Source organism: Pituophis catenifer, unplaced genomic scaffold (genome assembly GCF_029215685.1).
Source record: "Pituophis catenifer annectens isolate HBS135680 unplaced genomic scaffold, rPitCat1.0.hap2 SCAF_3, whole genome shotgun sequence".
Lineage (NCBI taxonomy): Eukaryota > Metazoa > Chordata > Lepidosauria > Squamata > Colubridae > Pituophis > Pituophis catenifer.
This window is the reverse complement of record NW_027256883.1, coordinates 77,802,499-77,811,845: the sequence shown is the minus strand read 5'-3', so window position 1 is coordinate 77,811,845 and position 9,347 is coordinate 77,802,499.

Below are 9,347 nucleotides of genomic sequence, written 5' to 3'. Positions count from 1 at the left end.
ATCAGGGAACCATTGGAAAACCTGACAGACTAGGTTAGGGACAGATTGTCTTGGAGAAAATCTATCTATGTGGTTTCCAAGAATCAACTATGACTTGATGGCATATAATCAATCAATCAATGCAATGACAACAGAGGGGATTAATTTGTGGCAGAGCCACAACTCTCATGAGCCCAGATGGTAAAAGATACTATAAATTCTAAGGTTTTCTTGTTTTTTGTTTTTTTGTTTTTTTGCTATCTATAGAGTAGTAAATTTTTCCCAATTCAGCACAATGCCTGCTACATCACATAGTCATATGAATAAATGTAGGAGAGAGAAAAGCTGTGATTTAAGATTAAAAAGGGACTCTTTTCCTAGAGCCATGTAAGAATCCAAATTTGTGTTGGGCCAAACAGTTCCATCCTCTGGCATTTGTGATGAGAAGATAATTAAAATGGAACAAACAGAAATGGGGTAATAAATACCTTTGCTTTGCCTTGGAAAATATGACAAATTTAGTTTCTGGTAGTTCAAACACCTTTCTTTTCCTAAGTCACTTCTAATAATGACAGAGGTGCTATCCATCCTGTATCATTTTCAGAGAAGTGGTACAACATTGGTTTGGTGAGCATACCGTGTTGCATTGTCTAAAGTTGCAGGAATATGCAAAGTGCACCAAATCCCCTATGTACAAGCAAAGGGCTGAAGGAGGCATTATTCAACATAATGGAAATTAACATTATGGATACCCCCCCCATTGTAAAAAATAACTTCGCCTTCCCACCCCAGTACAAATTTATGTTTAAAGAACTGTAAATAAGGAAGGAAAAGCCATGTCTTTTTGGAAGGAAGTTAAGACTTATGCACATGCTGAGGGAAGAAGAGAAAGAGAGAGAGAAGGAAATTTAGTCTGGATTTACTTCTAACAGTTATCTTGCTTGAGCCAAATTTTGGATCAATAGCCTCCACAGGGTTTCTTCTCCCAAGGTCAGCTCTTCTCATGGGTGTCGACAGCAAGCCAGCATGATGGAGAAATGATGACAGGTTTTCAGTAACCTCACAGCACAAACCCTGACTTTATGTGCCTGAGTCCCACTGTTTAACCCAAGTTCAGGAAATGTATCATGATACAATGATATGTTTTGCCATTTGCCTTCCCTTACTTCCCTGCAGTCACCCACAAATTGACTTCTTTTTCACAATCCAAATTTAAGACAGTTTTAGAATAGCAGAAATGCAATTTAGAAAGAACACTTGACTCCCTTATGCTTCAGACTGCTTGTTATTATTACTTTTTAAGAGCAAATATATTGCCAGTTATTTTTACCAAAGATATTAGAGCCTCGTTTATGGTATGTTCTAATCAGTGAGTGTCATGAAACTGTGGTCAAAGGCAAACGTCTGAAAATAAGACGTTTTAACATTTCCCCTCCAAATAAATGTGCTAACTTGCTCTCAGACTGTTATATTACTGCTAGGCAAACCATACAACTAAAACTTGGTATTTGCATAGGCAAAGGTTAGTACTTGGTTGGACTTTCAAAGGTCAAGCTGTATATATGTGAATGTTTTTTTTTTTTTTTACCAAGCCAAGGAACTAGTAATTACCATTAGATATCCTAATTCTCTATTCTGAAAGGCAGGAAAATGTTGCCTTCCCACTAAAAAGAAAGCACAAATCTTCTGCCTAGCCATTTTAAAAAAAATGTCTTCATAAATCTAGTTCTACTATACTTGAAAGAATTCCTTGTAAAAACAATTTTCTATTTTACACTTGGCCAACTCAGTACTTTTGATGGTCCAGCATCCAACACAATTCCTAGACAAGAGACAGAACAAGAGGAGACAAAATTGTTCTCCTCAGATATGGAATTTTATTAAAAACTGAATTTATAGTGAGGGGAAATTGTAACAGGAAGAAGGCATATAATGTCAGAAGTCCTAGATATGGGATAAAAACGTTAATGAAGAAGACTTTTGGTAATACTCTGAAACATCCACTTAATTTGAGAAAGAAAGGAGGCAGAAGGAAATTCTATCAGGCTTTCAAGGTATTCTATAATGTAAGGATAGAGGTCCAATGGTCCATATGCTGTCTGTTTCCTGACCTAATAGAATAACAGAGTTGGAAGAGACCTTGGAGGTCTTCTAGTCCAACCCCTGCTCAGGCAGAAGACCCTATATCATTTCAGACAAATGATTGTCAAATTTCTTCATAAAAACCTCCAGTGTTGGAGCATGCACAACTTCTGGAGGCAAATCGTTCCATTGATTAATTATTCTAGCTGCCAGGAAATTCCTTCTTAGTTCCAGATTGCTTCTCTCCTTGATTAGTTTCCATCCTTTCTGCCTTCAGGTGCTTTGGAGAATAAATTGACCCCATCTTCTTTGTGGCAGCTCCTCAAATATTGGAAGATTGCTATCATGTCACCCTAGTCCTTCTTTTCATTAAAGTAGACATACTCAATTCCTGCAACCATTCTTCATATGTTTTAGCCTCCAGTCCCCTAATCATTTTCCAGCATCTCCACTGCTAAAAATTCTGGTGGTTGAAGTCCATGCACCTGGAAGGCTCCGAAGATAGTTCAGAGTCACAAAGTTCTCCTAACATTCTGAAAATAGTGCAGGTTTAAATAGATGAAGCCACTCCATCTTGGTTTGAAGCTTTATCTGTGCTGTATTTGGAAAGTCTTCAAAAAGAGACACCAGTTTGGAGGATTGCAGAAACAGCTTCCAAAACAACCTGTGTTATCTTAGTAAATCTGTGCTAGCTTTGGAATATCTTCAAAAAGATATCACAGCTTGTTTGAAAAATATGGTTGTAAGTTGAGGGCTACCTCATGCTGAAATTTGGTCATTTGAGGACATCTCCTCCAGTAAACTGGCTTAGGCTGCAATTCTGTACAAACTTTTACTTGTGAGATCCTTCCTTGTAAGAAATTTTCCAAACACCCAAGTCTTCTCCTCACTTGGCCTTCCTTGATAGATTCACAAGGATTCATACAGTACTGCTGAACGCAAATACTTTTCCCTGATTGCAAATGTCACAGTGATGCTTTATCATATATTCAAAGATACTACTTCTTTTGCTGTTGAACATAAGTAACAGAGAATTGCTTAGACAATTTTGGCTGATCTCTCAAGGATATTTGGAAGTGCCTAGAATTCAAATGAAAGAGCATATGGAATTCCATGGTTATAAGTTAGACTAGGGATTTGAAAAAAAACCTTAAAAAATAATAATGGCAAGCAATTTTTATACTGTTGTACATGAAATCACCATAAACAGAAGTGGACTCAAGGGAAACTTTACCATTTCCTCTTTTCTTCCCCTTTCCTCTTTTTTTTTTTTTTTACTTTCCCACTCCTGTCTACATCTGAGCAGCTTCAACTCCTCAGAAATATCTCAAATATTTTGAAATAGATCTGTTGTGTGCAGTGTCTGTTCATTTGTCTGCATTACAATGTTAACAGAAAGTCAGTGCTCTCTGATAATGCAAACCTTTATATGTGAAAAATATATATATAAAAAACTTCATTTAAAAAAAGACTCCAATCCACCCATTAAATGAAATAACACCTTGGAAAAACAGAATAGTATTTAATTACTCTTTTGTCAAATCATGAAAAGAAAAGAGGTAATAGTGGAAAGGTTTATATTTTCACAAGCTATTTTCAGTAAATACAACATTTTGAGAAAAGAAGCCTCCTCTAAAACATTACATTATGATGTATTAAGACTATTCAGCAATCAGAGAGAACCATTCTATCCAAAGGCATAGAACATGGTTCAGAAAAAGCTGAATCTGCTTCTATATATGGAAATCATATAGAGCAGGCAAAAAAATGAGTATTTCCAAAATCAAGGATTGGGAAGCAAATGAAAGGCTTAGACAATCCAAAGGAAGCTGAAACCCTTAAATTGAATGATAATCTTGTCTAAAGCATCTGAGATACCACTGAGTTGTGGTGGCGCAGTGGTTAGAATGCAGTACTGCAGGTCAATTCACAGCTCACTGCCAGCAGTTTGATCCTGACTGGCTCAAGGTTGACTCAGCCTTCCAACCTTCCAAGATCAGTAAAATGAGAACCTGTTGGGGGCAATATGCTGACTCTTGTTAACCACTTAGAGAGGACTGTAAAGCACTGTGAAGCGGCATATAAGTCTAAGTGCTATTGCTAATAGAAGTCAACTATTCATTCTAATGACTGAGGTTATATATGGCAGGAAGAAAAAAAAGCCAGTTGTGTGGTAGAACAACTGATTCTATTTATGGACATGAATAGGGCCCACGGGAACATGGAAACTATTTGGGAATAAAATAAATATCTGAGAACACTGAATTATAAACTGAAAACTCAGTTTGATTTCAGAGAACATTCCCAGCAACATGAAAATCTCACCTCTAAACATAGTTGACAAGATTGGGGAATCAGATTGCAGGACAAGAATAAGGCTATAGCTTCTGTGTTGCTTTAGATTTTTATTATTATTATTGTTATACAAATTTATATGGCCAAGCAACTCACACAATGAACTCTGAGCAGCCATATAAATTTAGCAGCAAAGTTTGATCCTCTGGATTTTTTTCCAATCCTTTAAGTATCACCCCTAATACCTACCCATTTCCATTATTCCATTACAATATTACAGGATCTTATACAAAATACACAAGATTCCAAAACATCTTGCTAGATATCAGACTTACTAGATCTGGGATGCAGAGAAGCAAATGTCCACTACACGCCAGAAAACAGATACAGAACTTTTTATACCATTGCTGCTCTCTGGTGGTCACCGGCATTTTTGCAAGATCACACCAGTATTCTTTGCTTACTTCTTCATTCAACCTATATACTCCTATCCAGGCCAACTACCAGAACAAAGGACAAGGAATCTAACTTAATCATGTCTGCTTTAGGTCAATATTTTTAGGCAATTGTAACATCTCTGTTACAATTACAAGACCACTGCAATTTGGGTTGGATTTGGGGTGTTTTGTTTTTATTTGGTTGTTTGTTTGTTTCTTGTTTTTCTAAATAACTACTAGAATAGTTTCTTTTGCTTTCTTTAACAAAAAGTCTAGTCAGTAAAATTATGCTCCATCGCCCCACTATTTTGTCCAGTTTCTGACACCAAAGAATAGGCATGTGGAAATAAAGGGAAGGATTTCAGATAAGAAGCACAGCCTTGATTATTTGTTCCTGGAATGATCTGCTGCGTAGCACTCTTAAGCCCTACCTTGAAGTGTCCAGGAATACATCCTTTAATTTCTTGCTTATAAGTCGGTGCACTTGCTCCATTCCCTGTTGCAGAGAGTGAAAAATATGCTAAACAACCTACTTATTGGATGACATATTTCTCACTGACAGAGATCCTGTGGGATATACAATACATATATATTAAATGTTTGGAATTTTATATTCACTCCACCAGCCCATGAGAATGGTAGGTATTTTTCTAGTATTCAACCCCAGAAGTTAAATACTGTTATGCTTGTTTTTGCTCCTCTCAGGAATATGCAGCATGAAGAAGTAAATGTACAGCTGGTTATTATTACAACTGATTGATGAACTGAGTATCATTTCTCTTGCCACCAATTGCTTTGTATTTGCCTATTGGAAATGATTGCCACGTTAATTGGAAATAATTTAAGAGGTTGCTTTATCAGACAATTTGCTGTTGATAAAAAGTAGAAGACAGATAATAACATTTCATTTGTGTAATTTACTGGTTTGTTGTCAAGTTAGCTCATTCATGTATATAACCGTGTTGGCAAACCTATAGCACATGTGCTGGAAGTGGCATGCAGAGCCATTTTTCCGGGCATGTGAGCCATCACTAAGATCTCCTGAAACTGCGCATGCGTGCGTGCCCCAGCTGGTGTTTAGACCTCTTGTGCACATGCGCACAATTCAGGGGACCCAGCTGGTCTTCGGAGCTCTCTTGAGCATGCATGCCTGTTTGCGCATGTGTGCAAGATTGTGCACGCATGTGCAGACAGCATTTGCATGCATGCATTGCATGTGTGAAAGCTGTGCACATATGCATATGGTGAGATTGCACATGCAGTGTGCGCTAGTGGGCATGCATGAAAGCTGTGCACATGTGCAGATGGTGCGGTTGCATGCGCAGCACATGGGGAGGAGCCATGTGTTACCACAGATGGCACGCGAGCGCACGCAGGGCACGAAGCACGTTCCTGATCAGCACTCGGTAAGTAAAAGGTTCACCACCACTGGTATATAATGTAGCCTGAAAGAGGAGAAATGTGAGCAGAGCTATCAGGACATGTAGATTAGGAAGAATATCTAAATCTCTTTTCACTCGCACATACATACTCATCCACACTAACCTTTCTCAACTAGGTTGCCAGGCACAAGAGAGAGGGATGGAAGCTACAAAGTCTGGATCCAAAGACAAGTCAAAGAGTGGGAGGGCTTCAGGACCCCTTTTCTCTCCAAAAGTTCTTACTTTGTTGATTCACATGACTGGCAGCTACTCTTGCCCTGTTGATTTTCAAACCTGGTAGCTATTGATGGGACTTGAAGGATGTGGGTTTCCATGTGCTCGGGCCCAACTTCTTTCGTCTGTTCAGTTGTCATATTTTTTTGGGGGGGGGGGGTTGGTCCCTTAATTACTAGGCTCCTCCTTGTTATGTATAAATGCCTAACTTTGTATGTACATGGCAGTGCATGGGTTAACTCCACCTTTCCCACCTAGCCCTTCCCATGACCCCTCCTTACCTTGACTCCGCCTCCTTGGTACATAAGTCCATGCCCAGGGACTGATTGGGGTATTCCAGATGCTCACCTGAAAGAGAAGGGCAAAGCCTAAATAAATGCCTTTGAATTAAAATCATTTCGTACTTGTAGTTATTGGGCAAGATCCTTGGAAATAATTAACACTCCTTAACTACTTCTCCAAGTTTCCTAGCTTTCAGTCATTCCACTTTTTGTCTGCTTCATCTTTAGATATGGTGGTTTCAGCCTAGTCTTACATAAGGAAGCCTGGAAAACAAAACTGGGATCTTTCATGAATGTCAGAGAGATGCTATACTCTCTGTGTAAAAGGATGGGATATATTTAAAATGACTTTTAAAAGTATTTGACTTCTATCTGTGCTACTATGTATCTGGGACATTCCCCATGATATTCTACAGCACACTGTAAGATGTAGAGGAACATAAGAGGTCAACAAGGGACAAAATGTGGACAGAGAAGAACTTGGTATCAGTAGGATGTCTTGCCTTCAGAAATTGAACAGTAAAAACATCACTGGATGTTTTTTTCAGAAGATATTGGACAGGCACATATCTGAAATGGTATTGGGTCTCTTGCTTGAACAGGGGATTGGACTAGAAGACCTTTAAGGTCCCTTCTCCCCTATGATTCTAAGTTTTCCCTCAGTAACTCAGGACAAATCTATTATTTTCTGTATATTTTGGAACATCACACAAGCTAAGAGTGTACCAGTGGATTTTGGCTGTTTGTTATAGTAAAAACAGTTACAAGATGGGGCATTGCCTGCATTTGATCTGGCATTTTTCAGGAACCACTCCTTCCTTTTTGTAACAATTTATGCCCCATAATATCCAATTGCCTTCTGAAATTCTTTCCAGGCTGGAATCATCTGTAATGGAGCAAAAGAGCTTTTATTATAAGAAGTTCAACTTTTTGGTTTATCTCATCTCCTCATAGTATACTTGGTAACTACAGTATGAGCAAAGATTATACAGTTTTGACTGCTGTCACAGATGGATGCCAAGAAACTGTTTTCTGCAGCCTAAACAATTCAAGAGGCTGTGAGACAAAACAAAAGCCCACCAGTGCTTCAGGGTATTTTATCACAGATTTTGGCAGAAACAGAAACCAGAGACTAGGCCTGGGAGAGATCAGTAATTGGAGAAATATAGCTTGGAAGGAAAGGTAAATTGCAACAGGGGAAGAGGGTAGTTGAAATTAAGGATTATCAGATTAAAAAATCCCTTTCCTATGGTATCCCCCCTTTTAATGCTATTATGTGAAATGAAATCTTTATTTATGAAGGATATATCCCTGCCTATAAAATAAATAAAGTGAGTTTAATGCATACTTGTCTTTGTTCTGTTATGTTTAGCCACAGTTCTGTCTCCCAATGAAGGATGCTCACTAAATGCAGTGAGTACGGTGTTGCTATACAATTTGGGGATTCAAACCTAAGGCTTGTGCATGGCTTCAGAAGATATTTAGTAAATATATCACTCATATTTATCTTGCATCACCTGGGAATTCTATGAACAGAGTAACCAGGGTAGGAGGTTATACACTTATCAGAAGTGGCCTTTCTATTCAACAATACTCAGCTGAAGATTTAAATTAGTAAAATGACTTTTTAAGTCATGATGATGCCAGGGAGAAGAGAGTTTATCTATTTTGTTGCTTCAGGCAACAACAATGGTAAAATTAGTGCATTAGCAACGGCTTGCATAGTTTATACATTGGAAGGGCAGTCATAATAAAGAGCTCTGGCATGAAGCAATGATGTTGCATTATCACTACCTTTGCAGAAATATTTATTTACTTGTTTACTCTATTTAGAACATATGTTCTAGGTGACTTACAGTTAAAGGCATTACTTGAACACATACAAATCTAAACATAAGCAATAGCAATAGAAGCCAGAACAAAACAAAAACATTTAAAATATGAAATATAGTACTTAATAAAAGGAATGATGCTGTACTAAAAAGGAAACTTTTGAAAATCTGAGCTGAAGTGACCTAAACCGTATTCCAACATAAGCAGATAGAGTCCAATCGATGTAAAAAGAATTGTGTGGGGAGCACTTAAGAGTCCATGATCATTTCATAGTAAGGTAGTTCGAAATCACCAAAAGAACAAAAAGATTCAAAATAAATTCTAAAATGCCCTGAGAACAAAGAAGACCGAAACAATACTTTTTTTTAACAGGAAAGGAAAGCAATTAGGGAATTGAAGGACAAGTATCAGTAGAACATAATTGTAAGAAGGCATCTCCACACTAATCTGTAACAAAGGAACAATTGTTTTTATAGGTCAGAAAAACAAACCGAAATGAGATGCAATTATTTATATATGAAATGATTGAAAAAAATAAAACAGAAAAAAACCCCAAGTAATGAAAGATTTCAATGCAGCAAAGAGAAGACTATTTTCCAGAAGCAAATTTCAAATCCACTCACTAGGTTTCAATCAGGTATCATTCTCACTTTATCTCTTCTTCCTCCCTGAGATCAAATATGTCTGGGGTCATATTTATAAACTTGAATTTTATCTTTGAATTTATTCGAACAGAGGAGTAGCAACTGCAAAAATTATTCTCAATTATTGCTGCCCAACAGACC